This window comes from Lagopus muta, chromosome 5 (genome assembly GCF_023343835.1).
Source record: "Lagopus muta isolate bLagMut1 chromosome 5, bLagMut1 primary, whole genome shotgun sequence".
In the NCBI taxonomy this organism is placed as follows: Eukaryota; Metazoa; Chordata; class Aves; order Galliformes; family Phasianidae; genus Lagopus; species Lagopus muta.
Window position 1 is genome coordinate 61,184,516 of NC_064437.1, and position 15,257 is coordinate 61,199,772.

Consider the following 15,257-nt stretch of genomic DNA (forward strand, 5'->3'; position numbering starts at 1 on the left):
AAGAAATCAAATTAAAGAAATTTAAAAAATTAAGTGCTGGGGAAACCATGCATGAGAAATTCCTGCAGTGATGGGCTGTTATTAAGTAAAGGCTGTCACCTTTCTTCCAGTTTGACTTTGTTCAGCTTCAGCTTCCATTCTCAATCTCACAGTGGTTTTGTCTGATGTGTTAAAAAAAATATCAGTGTGTTTTTTTCTAATCCCTTTTGCTCTAGGTTAGGGTCTGGGTAGTCTCCACCTTTGGAGATTCAAATAGATCTAACTTCTATTATTATTCCACATTTTCCAAAAGTTGTATTATTATTGCATATGTCTTCTGGCTTCAGAAGTGGAAGACACTTTTTTTTTCCAGATTTGACCTTTTAATTTCTCATTTCCTCTACATTTCTTTACAAATTTGCCTCTTGGTTCTAACATGGTTAACAGAGTAGAACCAAAAACTTGTAGGAGCTGGGAGCTGCCACTCAGTCCTGCATGCAGTAGTGCTGCTTTCAGAGCTATGTTTTATTTCTGGATGTGTTTCCAGCTGTTGAGTTTTTTGTGAGAAGCAGCAAACATGGTGAATATGCTGACACGAAAGAAGAATAGAAGAAAACCAGGGCAGCCCCTCTCCCTGGGTTCCTGTGTGCCTTGGTCCTCACAAACAAAACCCAAAGTACAAATGGCATTGCACTGAGGGACCCTTGTACACACCAGGTGGGTCCAGTGCTATGAGAAGTTTTGACTTAACACATCTACCTCTGCTACACTTTCTTAGGAAAATATCACATTAGTGCTAGCTAATGTCAACATATTCCCATAAAAAGCATCACAGCAAGAATCCGAAGTAATGGCAGTAGTACAGCTTGGAGCTGTGGAGGTCTTGGACTACATAGTATGTTTGTTATGTCAAAGACCTTTTCCTGGACTCTAGCTGCAGGCTGTAGCATGTATTTGTGTTTGACAAGCACACATAGCCTGTCTGCCTTGATCCAAGCAAAGTGGAAGTCATGTAACCACGTCTGCTATGGGAGTAAGTCTAAGAGATAAAAGGTTGAGAGTCTGAGGTAGGACTGGAATAAGGCTATATCTGCCTGCAAAAATACTATGCATTCATGCACCTTCACTTTCCCCACCAAAAATATAAAAGTTTATAGGATGTATGAAAACAAAAAGAAATCACTTCCCTGCATCAACTGAAGCTAATCTGCATCTTTATATGCTTCAACAAATACCTGGTGGAAAGATCCCTGTTGGATGAGCCCCAGCATGTGGCTCTTGTCAAAACTTACACAGATTTCATCATCGTGAGACACTGATCTGTTTCCTGTGTCTGCCTGCAGTCAGATCTATTTACTTTGGTCTTTAAATAACCTATTGCTGCACTCGAGGGGTTTTTCTTAATCCTGTAGAAGTACAAGGCAACTGGAGTTCTGATTCACACGTTGTAAGTTAGTTTTTTTAACATTCCCATTGTGACTTATTTTTAGAGAGTATGACCCAGAAAATGTCCTTTACTTTTGTAGGGCTTTCAGTGATGGACAGCAGCAAACCCATCCTTTCAGTGCTGGACTGAACAGGTTTGATCTAGAAACAATTGCAGTGTAATAAATGAGGAACCCCAGGATGCCATTTTTACAAGTTGCTTCTTGTAAAAATCTTCTACTCTATTACATTAGCTTTCTCAACAAAAGAAAGGCCTCCTCCTTTATTGGGATAATATGAAAAAATAGAGAAGAGAAAGAGACCATCTAGGGCTGAAGGAATGCTTACAAATCCTGAGGTTTTGATAGGTTATATAAAAAAAATAAAGATCAAATACCTAAGCATTTGAAGTTTTCTTCCTTGAACTGTCAAAAGTCACATATGAATGTATCTTGATCTTTCCTTGTAAGAATAAGAAAAGACTTGTTCTAGGGCATGGCTCTGAGTCCCACATTGTGATTTGGACAACTATTTCACTGTCCTACAGGACTGAGATGTCTTCTTAAAGTTTGTTCTCTCAGCTGAACTCTCCACTGCTGTTATATTGCAGAAAGAAGAGATAGCAGTGCTATGCATCTGTATCCAGTAAAATACCACTAAATTTGCTGTCCAGAGGCTCATCTCTTTGATCTCAGAGGAAGTAAATGCCCCCATTCTAATGATCTCTTCTTGCTCTCACTTCTGAGACTAATGTTACAATTGCAACAAGGTGAATCAGGAGAGAATAATAATTCTAAAAGCATGATGTGTCCTGAGAATGCTGTTCATGTTTGGCATCCTCCAAAGTGGGCATGGTGGTGATGGCTGATGGCTGAATTGTTGATCTTAGAAGTCTTTTCCAACCTTTTATGATTCAATGATTCTGTGATCTTATTTAGAGGAAATAACAGTATTAAACAACTTCTTTCCCTCTTTGTTTCAGGCATTGTTCTCAAAATGTAGTCTGTAGCATGATAAGAATCTTTGCTGTCAGGGAGAAGAACGAGTTACATGAAATTTTTGCTTTGCTTAAGGAGCACCATTCCTGAAAGTTTAATAGTTGTATTGCTTTAAGCAGAATGGACTTTGGCCTGAAGAAAGTGACAGGCCTTGGGTTCATTATGCTATTCATAAACAGAGAAAATACTTTAAAAGTTTTCAAAACTCTTTTCATCTGACAGGTAACTGATGCATCTTCTTGGATTAATGGGTCATTATACAGGATACCCCTGCAGGCTAAGGTTCTGCCCCTTCCCTACTGGCAAGTTACAGCACGACGAAGGTATGCAAGTGCCAAAAGCATCTCTTCCATCATGATTGGTGTCACCCAGCTAAGTGATGAAATACCAAGCAACCAAATCAAGGCCCGTTGCCATCAAAAGCCTGTTGTGCTGACACTGAGAACTAGAACAATAAAAAAGAAACGTCGTTTCTATTTCTTTGCACAGAAAGTGATGTTTTTATGTTTATCTAAAGAACAAAAGGATCCTGATCCATAACTAGAGCTGACATTCAAAAAAAATACTGAAATGAAAGTACCACCAATGTGAAATAGCTAACTAACTTCACACTGGGCTTTGTTCCCACTTGGTGGAGGTCTTATTTCTAATAGTGTCTGGAAGTCATGCATGGAGGTGCTTGCCTTTTTCCCTACCAGCAGCAATAGCTCTCTTCTTTCAAGGATGACAGGCCAATATCATCCCAGGGTGTACTGAACTCATGCCAGCAGTATTTCTCCTTTATGGATCAAATAGCAGGAATTGGAATGAACCTTCCTCAAATTCTCTTTCAGGATCTCCTCCAGGCAAAACTTTGAGGTTTGCATAACTCTGAAAAGTAATCTGACTTCACTTTGGCAACGAAAAAGATGCCTCTTATTTTTGCCAAGCAAAAAATATATTTCTTCTTAGCAACATCTTTCATTGCTAGTATGTAATTTCTTTCTTAACCTTCCCTCTCCCTTCTTTTTTTTTTCCCTCTTGCTGTGGTTTTTCTTTCTTTTAAGGACATTTCTACATATATTGTTTCGGGCATGCTGAGTGGTTTATCAGAGTGTGTGAATTTGATGTGGTCAAGAAAAACATTTTACTTTGTGTTCTAAATGTGTTGCTGAGAATTGAAAGATGATATGAATAAATGGAAAATTTTATTTTCCTTCTTTTCTTGAAGAACTCCCAAAAGAATCCCTAGGGAGTATCCAAAAAAAAAGAAAAAGAAAAAGAAAAAGAAAAAGAAAAAAGAAAAAGAAAAAGAAAAAGAAAAAGAAAAAGAAAAAGAAAAAGAAAAAGAAAAAGAAAAAGAAAAAGGAGAGGAGAGGAGAGGAGAGGAGAGGAGAGGAGAGGAGAGGAGAGGAGAGGAATGTCCCTTTGTAACTGATAAAGAGAAATGTGTTTTTAATATAACATTGCCAGAATAAAAGCAAAGAAGCAGCTATCATCATCATTTTTTATCAAGGCAAAGAACTTCTGTGATGCTTTTCATTTTCTCATATGAAATATTAAGCCCCGTTTGGAGACAACTACAGCCACAGGGATGTCAAGAGGTGGTTCTTTCTGCCATTAGAACTTCATAACAGCAGCTACAGAAAGCTCAGATCAGAATCTCCAACATCCTTTGGGCGGTTTCTAGAAACAGTTTGTGTCTCAAAAGTGGATACTGCTTTGCTCCCCCCCAAAATTAAGCTGTGTGTATGTCTGCTCGGTAGCTTCTTGCAGCATTCTTGTGGGTTCTTGGGAAATTCTTGATACAGTAAGCCCTATAGTGATAATCTCAAATTCCTGATGATTTTCTGTGCTCTGAAACATCACAGATGTGCCCTGCCTTTAAGTCCAAGATGCCCATGAATTGACTGTTCTCCCCTGATTCAAGCTTTTATTTTTTGAGGAAGAGGAACAAGAAAACCATTGAGCTGCACATTATGGATTTAAATCAAGAAGTGTCAGAGGGGCCAAGCAAAGAGGGGTGTTGCTAAGACAGGTTAGAAAAAGGTCAGGCTGGATCACATCGATCACTGGTTACAGCTTTAACCACGCAGAGGAAAATCGCTAAGGCACAACAGCAGCAATGCAAAGCTTTCATCACAACTTTGTCAGCTCTGCGGGTGATGGAGTACAGGTTGTGAGTGAGTCCTTGATGTTCACTATGGTAATGCCCCATGGAGTTAAAGTTAATAATAAAGAGGGGAACAAGAGAACATGATGTTGTACAAAAGGGGCAGGCTGAAGTGATTTATTGGCAGAGCTGAATTTTTCATTATGATGTAATGGGGAAAAGTTTTTAAAACACCAATAATTTTTAGTTTTCCAAGTTTTCTGTGGCTAGAGAAGAGTGCTTTGCAGAAAGAAGAGTATGCAGAGGATGTTCTTGCCTTACACTGTGTAATTATTCCATAGTGAAAAGAACCTGTTCTATTCTGTATGCTCTCTTCAAGCATTTACTCTCTAATCCTTCTCATAAATTAAGCAGACTATACTCACTTACTGCTCCTCAGAGTTTCCTGCTGCTTGATGTCATTGTGTTTAACTCATCCTTTACATCAGGGTTAATCCTGGCTTGCTTCACTTTACTGCTACCCCTACTTAATTTTCTTAATTGTTGTGGTATACAGGTATTTATTTAGAACTCTAAAATCAAGACCTCACTGAAACAAAAAAAGAAGCTCTGTTAATAGAAGCAGAAGAGTAATTTCACTCTTTTCTCTCAGTAAATCACATTCATAAAGAGAAATTGTAAGGAGGAAAGAGTTCGCTCTACATTAGGTCACTTTTAAGGAGAAAACAATCCAGAAACATGTCAGTACATTACATCACAAATACAAAGCATACCACTCCATACAAAGAGATGACATGATGAGAGACTCTCTGTACAATTACATTTCAACCACACAGAAATTAATGAAAAAGATTGTTTTCATAAGCCAAAGATGCATCATCTATTGACCACACAAGGCAGAATCACTGTCTACCAATTTCAACTCTTCTGTTCACAGCAACATTAATTGAATTAAAGATATCACTTTAAAAAACTCCCTTATTTTCCCAACTTGACGACCCTTTGACAAAGGGTGTGCAGCTGTTTCTCTTTTTTGAGAAGGTACCTTGATTTCTGCTGGTGTGTATAAACTCCCAGCTTAATCTTTGGATTTAAATGATTCTCTCTCCAGAAGCTGTTGGTTTTACTAATGGATGTTTTACTTGCTATGCTTTTTGTCACTTAATAAAGGTGAAATAGACCAGAGGAGCCATTCTGTCACCAACACAGCATCACTGCAGCTGAGCTTACAGTTGGTCTGCTGGAGAAGCTGTAGGTAAGTATTATCATTTGCCACTTTTCAGCTGGGCTTCTTCATTTGGATGGCTAAAAGCCTCAGGCTAAACAAGTTGATTTTATGGGGTTATAAAACTCTATCCCAGTAAAACAGGCTAATTGTTCCATCTCTTCTAGGCTGTGACTGCTAATAAAATTGTTGTAGCTGTTTGGATTAAGGAGACGTTGTTTATAATAGCAGCATGTGAGGGCTTTTTGGCTGGAAGGATCGCTCACTGTTGTGCCTTCACATAACAATAAATGAGAAAAGATATATCAATTAAACTTATCAGCAACATTGCTGGGAGAGATAAGACCCAAAATGGTAAAATAATATCCCTCTATTCAGAATTCCCAAAGGAATTCCCACTACTGTTAGATTCAGAGTATTTGCCTTAGGCCAACATGGCCACAGCTAATCTTGCACTAATTGAAACATGCCTTTGACATCACCTCCTCATTGACTGGTTGCACTGTGTCTATTTCTTCTCTCCCTATTTTTTTTCAGACTGAAAGATTACTCCCCCAGCAGTATTAAACCCAAACTAAACATGAGTTCATTTTTCACACTAGTGATTTTCCTGAGCAATTTCAGTGAGCGAGGTAAAAGTCAGTGCTTTGGTGTTTGGTGGAGCTCAGTGACTTCTGTTGTCACCCAGGGTTTTGGAAGTCAGCTTTGCTGCTGCTTTTCTTTCAACATAATTGTTTCCATCAGGACAATATGGGTTCTACAGGCTTCTAAATCCAAATACTAACGTTTTATTCTCTCACCACGTGTAAATGGATACATGAATTATGGAAAACTAAAATTATTTTCTTGGGGCAGTTTAGAGAACGTTACACATCCATCACACTGCTATTTAAAACCACAGAGAGAAAAGTGACTGTCTCAGTTAAGACAGCCAGCTGACAATGTGACTTACAAGACATGAAGCACTTCCCTCATAATGTTTGCATTTGTGAGGATACTTCTTTTTCTTATGCTTTGTCACACACTGATTTTGAATGACTGATCTCTTGCACGACAGCCTGTGTGGCTGTGATACAACTGGCAGGCAACCTGAGGCATTCATTAATTTTTAAATAAATAAGCTAAAGTAACAGTGATTGAAACAGCGGCTATATTAAACATGATATAAATAACCTGACTGACGTAAAGATGGTTATAATGCAAACTTGAATTCACCTGCAGGTTCTGTAATACCTCATCCATTATCTTTTCTTGAACTGGCAGAAGAGTATTTTTTTGTCCTTGAAGTCACTTGTTCATTTCCTAAAACCATAAAGAACAGGACAGCATGTTACTGTATATACATGCAGAATTCCTGGATAACATGAGATCAGTTTCAACACTGAGTTTATTTTCTTCCATTTCAGGAAGCAGGTGGTATCTCCACTAAATGCCTGCATGAATTCATGAATTCACAGCTGATGTAAATCAGCAAATCTCAATTGTCTCCTATCTAGGTACAACATAACTTCAGGAAATGCCAGGGTCCTCAGATGGAGCCATCATACCCTTTCTATGCAGAAATTTCACACAAACTATCTTGAACAACTTAAAGTGCCTGGGTTTTTACCCAGGTATAGCCGTGTCAGATAAAATAGAAAACTAGATTTTATTTTCATATGTATTACTTAATACAAGTGCTATTCCAACCATGCTATTCATCCCAGGAGCTGAAGTAATCCAAGTTCTCCTGGGAGAAACTGAAGTCTGGGCTAACCCCACTGGATCTACCACTCCCATTCTTGGAACAAGGTGAAAGGATTTAGGACAGATTTACTATGGCTGCAAGCCTAAGTCCATTTATTTCATACCAGAGTTAGTTTCCCTTGTTATAAAATGAAAACACAGAGCCTTTTTCTGTGCATCATTTGGTGGAGTACAACCTCTCTTCATTAGGCAGTGTATAACTGCAGGACATCTGTACCCATATCATTGACTGGTTATGCTACTGGTCCCTCTACTTCCTCTGCTACTGTTCATGCTGTGATTTAAAGGCTCTCCATCGTGTGACTTCTTTGGGTGCTCGTTAGATTGATGTCAGAGTTCAATTCAGGTTGAGATCTTTCACTGTTATTTAAGGGATTACGATGCCAAATTCCCACTGCGCTAAACTGAAGTAGGTGGGAAATAACTTTTCCAAATCAAGAGGGATTTTTGTGATTCAGCTAAAAGGTTTCGCTCTAACTAAATGATTCCAGTGTAGGGTCTGTTGATGTATTTACATGTGTTGTTTATTGACCAGATTCTGCTCTCACATGTCATCAGGAGGTGATAAAACTTCTTTCACTGAAATCAGTGCACAGTTAGTACAGCTTTTGGGAAGGAGTGATAGGTTCCTTTGAGTCCCATAGTGTCTTTCCCAGCACCTGCTGCTATTCTATATATAAAAGCTATACAGGAAAGGCTCATGGGCTTTATCTATCATGCTCATTTCTATCTCCTGTAACAAGACCAATACCTGATGGAAAGTTACATTCATTAATAACATTCTTAATGTGGAATAAAAATAACACAAATGGCCTTATACATATCATCTTTTGTTTGAATGATAAAGATGATTTGACTGATTTTCTTTCTGTAAAGGTTATTTCCTCTCTCCTCTCCTCCGTGTTTCCATGCAGGTTCTGGGGTCCTTGAGGATGCTGCATCTACCTGCAGCAGGCAAATACAATCCCTTCCCTTAATCCCTGAAGCTCAGCAATGAAGTTTTGTTTCAAGCACCTGGAAGGCAAGAACAGGTGTTGTCATTTTTCTTCAGCACATTTTTTTTTCCCCAGTGTTATTAATAACTAGAATGGAAGATTTTCATCCTTGGATTCTGACTTCTTTCAGAGCTTCTGAAAGGTCCCAAATTACACAGAGTTTCAGCAGGGACTGCTGTCTCTTCCGTGAAGGCAGCACTGGGGACAAATAAAAGCAACTGCAGAAAGCATAAGATTGGACATGCAGGCAGATGGGATACCAGATGGCAATCTTTTTTAAAGTTGTCATGGGTAAACGGGGAGAAAGGAAGAGAGCTGAAGCTCAGCTAGATGTGACTTCTACCCGCTGCGTATGAAGCTTAAAAAGTATGATTTACTGCTCTCGTCATATGAGCCTGCAGTAACTTTTCCTCCTGCATGACAGAACTCATATGTGCACTAAAAATGCCACTACTTTCATCATCTCGCAAGAATAATTGATAGATTAGGGCATGCAGATGACTTTATTATATAGTCACCAGCTTCATGAAGCAGAACCTGCTTTGAATAAGCACAGTCATCCCGTGGAGACATCTCACAGAATGATAATTAAAATTTTTGGTCATTTGCCAGTTGCCATAAAAGTTCTTTGTCGTACAGTAGGATTATATGCCATGTATCTAAAAGGCTGAGAGTTTGTTTTGTATATTATTATTTTCCTTGTTTTCTTACCTTCTGGCCAGCACAATGCTGTTGACTGCACACCTACAATATTTAGTAGAACTTGATATGTTAAATCTGTTAATGTTCATCTATTCTGTGATAATGCCATGATTAGTATTTGCAGGAACAATGCATTCCAGGAGTTAATGTTTTCATAGAAGATGATACAAATTAATCAGAACAAGGCATGCTATTGTTCCCAAACTGACCTGGTGTATCGACAGTTAAAGTAAAATGCAGACCATGTTAATTGTTAAATATGCTGATCATTCTTTCCAACTCCCTTCAAACTAAGTACAACTTTATATTAAAGGATTGAATTCAACTACATTTTAAATGACAATTCTCCTATTTTAATCTGTGGGGATTCCTAATCTTCCTTTCTCCTTTTTTGATAATTTGCAGACATTCTTCCATTTTTCTTCAAACAGTAAATGCTGGATGAAGCTCCATAACAGAATATATTGGCTGCTGCTCCTGCTTTGCTCCATGACAGTTGCATGATCTTCTCATGTTTCCTGACCACTGCACAAAGATATTCCTTCTCTGTGACAGCTCTGAGAAGTCATTCTCTATCACTGTTGTGTGGGAATTATTAACTAAGGTATCAGAAAACTCATTTCCAATGAATGGGACAGCCTAAATCTTCATAAATTCTGTGAACTTTGCAAGAGTAACAGACGCAGTTGAATGTCTGGATGTCTCACAACTTGGTACATCCAAGTTTAGGATATGTTCTTAGGTGAAAATCCACCAATATAATAGTAGGAAATTATTCAGCTATAGGTACCTAGAGCTGTTTCCTTTTTGGACTACAAAAGTTAACAGTGATGGCAAGAAACCTGTCATGCCTTTAATTTGCTTTAAAAATAAAACACTCCTCCCTACCTTTTAATAACACTATAGCCTGTGCTCTTTCCAAAGTTCTATAAACGGCCTTAAAAAGAGAACTCTGAATCTGTGAAATGTGGCAAGTTGACTTAACATCTGGAAGTACTCTCGGGGCTTTTCACGAGACAGTGAAAAACTGGGCTGTGTGATTTCTTGATATTCATGCAAGGAATGCCCAGTAGCATCATTGATAGTAAATAAAATATTACATTTTCTACACTGGAGATTGGTGTTTTAATGTTTGGGTTTGAGCATTTCCTGACATGTTGCTACCAATACATAATGTTAGGAGCTGTTTGTTTTTACTTTGTAACTAGAGGAGGTAATCTAATACTCATTAGGTAATCTTTATTGGGCCATCTCTGCTGCATTTATACTGAATTGTACCCTTATTACTTTTTAGTTCCATTTATTTCATCTGTTAAAATTAGATATTTTCCACTGTATTTAAAAAGCATCCATGTTCTTGGCTAGCAAGCCCAGAACTTGATGCTATTAGAAACTGTTTCTAAAGCAATTTCTAAAATACATTTTATGATTCCCATCTCTTCTGATTAGGAAGAAATGTTCACAGTATGCGTGGTAGAGAAAATCAAAGGAAAGAACACTCCAACAACTGTTCATATAACAACATATGATGATTAAAAAGTACCATGTTTAAAGAGCTCTTCATATCTTACTTCTAATTGTTTTGGTTTTGGATCTTCCTTAATCTCTTTAAAAATAATAATTAAAAAAAAAAGAAACAAAAAAAGAAAGCGAGCATTTTTAACAGCTTAATCCTTGTTCTGATATTTACCATGTACTCCATGGATTTACTGTCAGACTCCAAGTGCTACAGCGGAATAGCAGCTCTGCAGAAGAAATAGAACTTCAGGGTGTTCACAGCACTGTGACGAAGAAAATCAAAGAACTTTCAATTAAACTTCTTAAGAAAAATGAACAAATCTTTGTTTAGACACCTTTACACAGAAGGTACTGAAAATTCTGATGTGTACTTACAGAACCATAGAATTGCCAATGCTGGACAAGACCTCCCAGATCATCCAGGGCATCCATTCAGCTACCACCAAGATTTCCCATGTCCTCTGGTACAACATCTACCTTCTTATGATAGTTCAGGTTTTGATTTTCATTTGGGAGATGTTTATGTCTTTGTTTTGTTTTGGTTTATTTTTCAGCTAACCCTAGAAATTCAGAACAGGATAAAAATTCATAGATGTGCTGCATTCACATGACATACAACTCATAATGTTGGCACAGGCACTGCAGTGATGGGCATATTTGAGAAGCTCCTATTCACATACATTGTGCCTCTAGTTATCAACTATATTTGGTTATACTTGACAACTGTAGACAGATAAATAGTTGGTAAGGAACTATCCAGCTCAGCTTTAAATTTCTTTTTTCTTTTTTAATTCCACTAGGACAAATTCAAGAATACAGTCTTTAATAATTATGGTGCTTGGAGAAATCCCAATATCAGTGACCTACAGGATACTGAAGCAGAGGAAAAACATACCATGGGCAAAAAGCAAGCTTCCAGGTGGGGGTGACCTTCACAGAATCATTGAATAGCTTGAGTTGGAAAGGACTTCAACGATCATGATGTTCCAACACTCCTGCTGCAGGCAAGGTTGCCGACACTAGATCAAGCACTAGATCAGATTGCCCAGGGCCCTGCCCAACCTGGCCTTAAACACCTCCAGGGATGGGGCATCCACAGCACTGTGCACACATAGCTGTGTGCTGCAGCTCCTGCTGCTGCAGGTCGATGGATGTGTCAGAAAAGGGGCAGTGACCCTTCATGGATTTTACAACAGCTATCAGATCTGGCTGAGGTTCTTGTGCTATAGTTTAACTCATGACCTAAATACTTCCCTAATATCAAATACAAGAGATTTCACCGGGTTATGAGGAATTTTTGCCAATGATTCCTCTAGAAAAGGAAGTAGCTGTTCAGGATCTCATGACCTACATTGTGAACTCAACTCGTCTCATTACTGAAAGTACTTATTTGTAAAGATTGTTTTTCTATTTACTATTCTAAACAGAGGAAATTCTTTGCTGTTTTCTGTCTTTGTAACATTTTTTCTTAAGATTAATTTATTTTTCCTTTCTTATTGCTTGTATATTCTGTCTGAGGCACAGAAAAAATTCAAAACAATGTCTTTTCCTTTTTAATATGACATACTATTATTCAAGAGACTCTCATTTATGCACACTTAAGACTCTAGTGCTAAGCTACAGTGCTTTGAAAATAGCCACAGATGCAGAGTTCCTGAGTTTTAGGCGTCGCATTTGACTCAGATATGTTGGATTATCAGATGATTACACAGCAATTAGTCATGTCCTAGGCATCTTGTCTGCTGAAACCTCCTGCAGTCAACTATTTGAACTGAAAAGTCCTAACATTTGATAACATTTGAGAGCATACTTCTGTCTTTTCAAGCTGCAATTTGTCCAAAACCTGAGTAGTAGAAGCAGCATCAGTAAATTTGGCAGTTATTTTGATGTAGTCTTATGGTAGTTCTGTGTTTTTGCTTTCTGATGATAACTTATAAAACTAACAGGAGCCCTCTCAAGCATCCACAAAGTGCCTGGTGAGGGAGTTCCTATTGGCTGTTCCATTCCTACTTGAATACGGTGACACAAACACAACACTTCATAGCAGTGTACATGATATGCATGTGGTATCAAAGTTTTCCCAAGGCTCCCAGCTCATCTATGTAGAGGCATGGAAGGGATTTGGATCCTTTGTCACAGGAAGATACTGCAGGGTTCTGTAAATCAATTCCACTTGGAATGTGGATATAAATGTTCTCCCCAAATTCTTTTACAAGTGAAGACTTTGGACTGAAATTAGATGAGCTAATCCTTAGAACATACGCCATGCCAAGTAGAATATATTGGAAGCCCTTTAAGATCTGTGACATTCAACCCAGTTTAATTTTTTGAAACCGGACTCGTCATTTATGAAATAGCAGCCAATTCAGCTTTTCCAGGGTAAATGAAATCATCCATCACCATGACTGATGGTCATCCAGGGCTTCACAGAGGAGATTCTAGCAATTGTAGCTGGCTCCTGATTTGTGAGCAAACAGGCATAAGTCAGGAGAGCCCTGCTCTAGCTTTGTATCACATCAGGTGTCTCTGCACATAGGGCTGTAAATTAACAACACCATAGCCAGAGACTTTGGTGCACTGATACCTGAGTTGAATGGTAAGATAGCACCTTTTGGCTATCTTCCTCTTCTGCCCACAGCTGGGAAGTTGAAACTAGATATCACAGAACCATAGAACAGAACCACTGGTATATGCAGAACTCAATTGGTTGCAGAACCTTCCCACAGCTCAGTGTATTTGAAGAACTTAACAAAAACAATTAACAGGATAATCCAATAGATGGAAATAAAACTCACTTGTGTTTAACTTCAAACTCATCCAGCAAACTATTCTGAATTAAGGGATGTGCTCATTACAAACGTGTCCCATTTAACAGAGCTATTAGCAATGCATTATTTACATGTCATCATTCAGGAATTCTGATATGCCTTTTCTACCAAATTTTTCCTTGCATTAGATACAGGACCAGCTTGCCCCAGCTGTGCACTAGATCGTCCTGACAGGTTCAGAAGGTGACCTTCCCAAGGGCTGCTCTGTGACCCACTTTGGTTACAGAGGCACTATCACAAAATCCCTTGCCATTTCCCACCTGCTGTAAATGACACTAAAGATTGAGCTGACACAACAGTTTACTAGAAAACTTAATTACAGGACCATTTTTCTTCATTAAATTAATGTTAAACAGAGGTTCCATTCAAAGAACAGATGGCAAATACGAGGTAATGTAGATACAGATTAAACAATATCAGCAACCGTTGCTAAACATACACAAAGTACAAAGCTAGTACATGCTAAGTGCACTTTAAAACTATGTTTGAATCATGAAAAACAAAATCCTTTCATAGGTTTGGTTCTTATCTTGTTCATATGCAAATTACTTCAATAAGGCTACAGGGAAAAAGTCTCCCAAGATTTCTTGGGTCTATTCTATTAAATGTTTCAAAGATTTTTTTGTAGTTTCTATTTGTACTAAATTATGACACCAAACAAATAAGTTTGTTCAGTGAAGTCAAGTGGTTAGAGCATGAGAATTAGAGCTGAGGGTCTTGGGCTTTTCCAGTGGGAGTAACTGCTATCTGGAAAGCAGTAGAGCAAGATACCATTTGCCTAAGAAAATAACAAAGATTTCAGCCCCCGCATGGTATAGTGCAAAGTATCATGTGAAAAACGTATTCCATGCTGCAGCTAAACATCTAAACATAGCTTGCATCACAATCCTTTCTTCTTCACATTTCCAACATCTGCTGAATAACCTTTCAATTTCGTATGGCATCTATCACCTCCATCAGTTTGAGAGCAACTCGAGCTCTTTTGCTTGCATCGCCATTACCTTTCCACAGAGCTGGATGAAGACAGTGGATGGATCTTAAATAAAGCAAGACAAAGAATCTCTGGATTCACTGCAAAACTCAAAGCCCAAAGCAATGCCTGAAAAACAATTGGCTTTATGCGCAGAAATAATTCCCTGAGGCAGATTATATAGGCTCCTTACATGGCAATAATGAATTGCAGCTCAATCTTGCAAGGAGACACAGCTCTAATGCTTGGGGCTGGCAGACTCCCAGGCCAGAAGGTGCATCCTTGTGGCTCACTACATGACCTAGCAGTGCTATTTTGAATATATGTACAAACATATGAGATCACAGATTTTGGAGTTTTAACAATGGGATACCATGTACTTACAGCAACGTACAGATACTACTTTCCAGAACTACTACAAAGTTGCAGAGTCACACAGAATCACTGCAGAGTTTCTATGAAGAGCCATACTTACTCCTTCTCCTACCCACAGCCTGCTTTACATCTCTTCCATTCCTTCTATACAATTTGTGAAAGCTTGGCTTGAAATTTCTTAAAATCCTTTTTTCTAATGTGTGGGTTTTTGGTTGTTTTTTTTTTTTATTATTTTTATGGTGGTGGTTGTTGTTTTATTTGCTATTATTTTACACATAACGCTGCACTGTTACAAATAATAAATTCTTGCCCTTCCTTAACAGCCATTAGTGCATGTAATTCTGGCACATCCCTTCCCATCAAGGCAGCATAAACATATTGGGTGCTGCCTGATCCAAGACAAC

General features: G+C 38.3%; 2 long non-coding RNA genes across 3 annotated transcripts in view; one reads left to right on the forward strand and one right to left on the reverse strand.

Moving 5' to 3' along the window:
- The first annotated feature begins 5,635 nt into the window (after positions 1-5,635).
- Positions 5,636-10,840, forward strand: LOC125693909 (uncharacterized). Its single transcript, XR_007377302.1, has 3 exons — positions 5,636-5,749; positions 8,380-8,496; positions 9,568-10,840. It is a non-coding gene; the product is annotated as an uncharacterized LOC125693909 (long non-coding RNA).
- The window catches only part of LOC125693908 (uncharacterized), a 152,774-nt gene continuing 143,261 nt past the window's right edge, over positions 5,745-15,257 (reverse strand). The window contains exons 3-5 of one of the 2 annotated variants that reach the window (XR_007377299.1): positions 11,056-11,240; positions 10,853-10,943; positions 5,745-7,021 (exon numbers count right to left, since the gene is read on the reverse strand). This is a non-coding gene — a long non-coding RNA (uncharacterized LOC125693908). Of the gene's footprint in view, positions 7,022-8,406; positions 8,480-10,852; positions 10,944-11,055; positions 11,241-15,257 lie in introns of those variants that run through there. The other variant, XR_007377300.1, reaches the window with a different exon arrangement.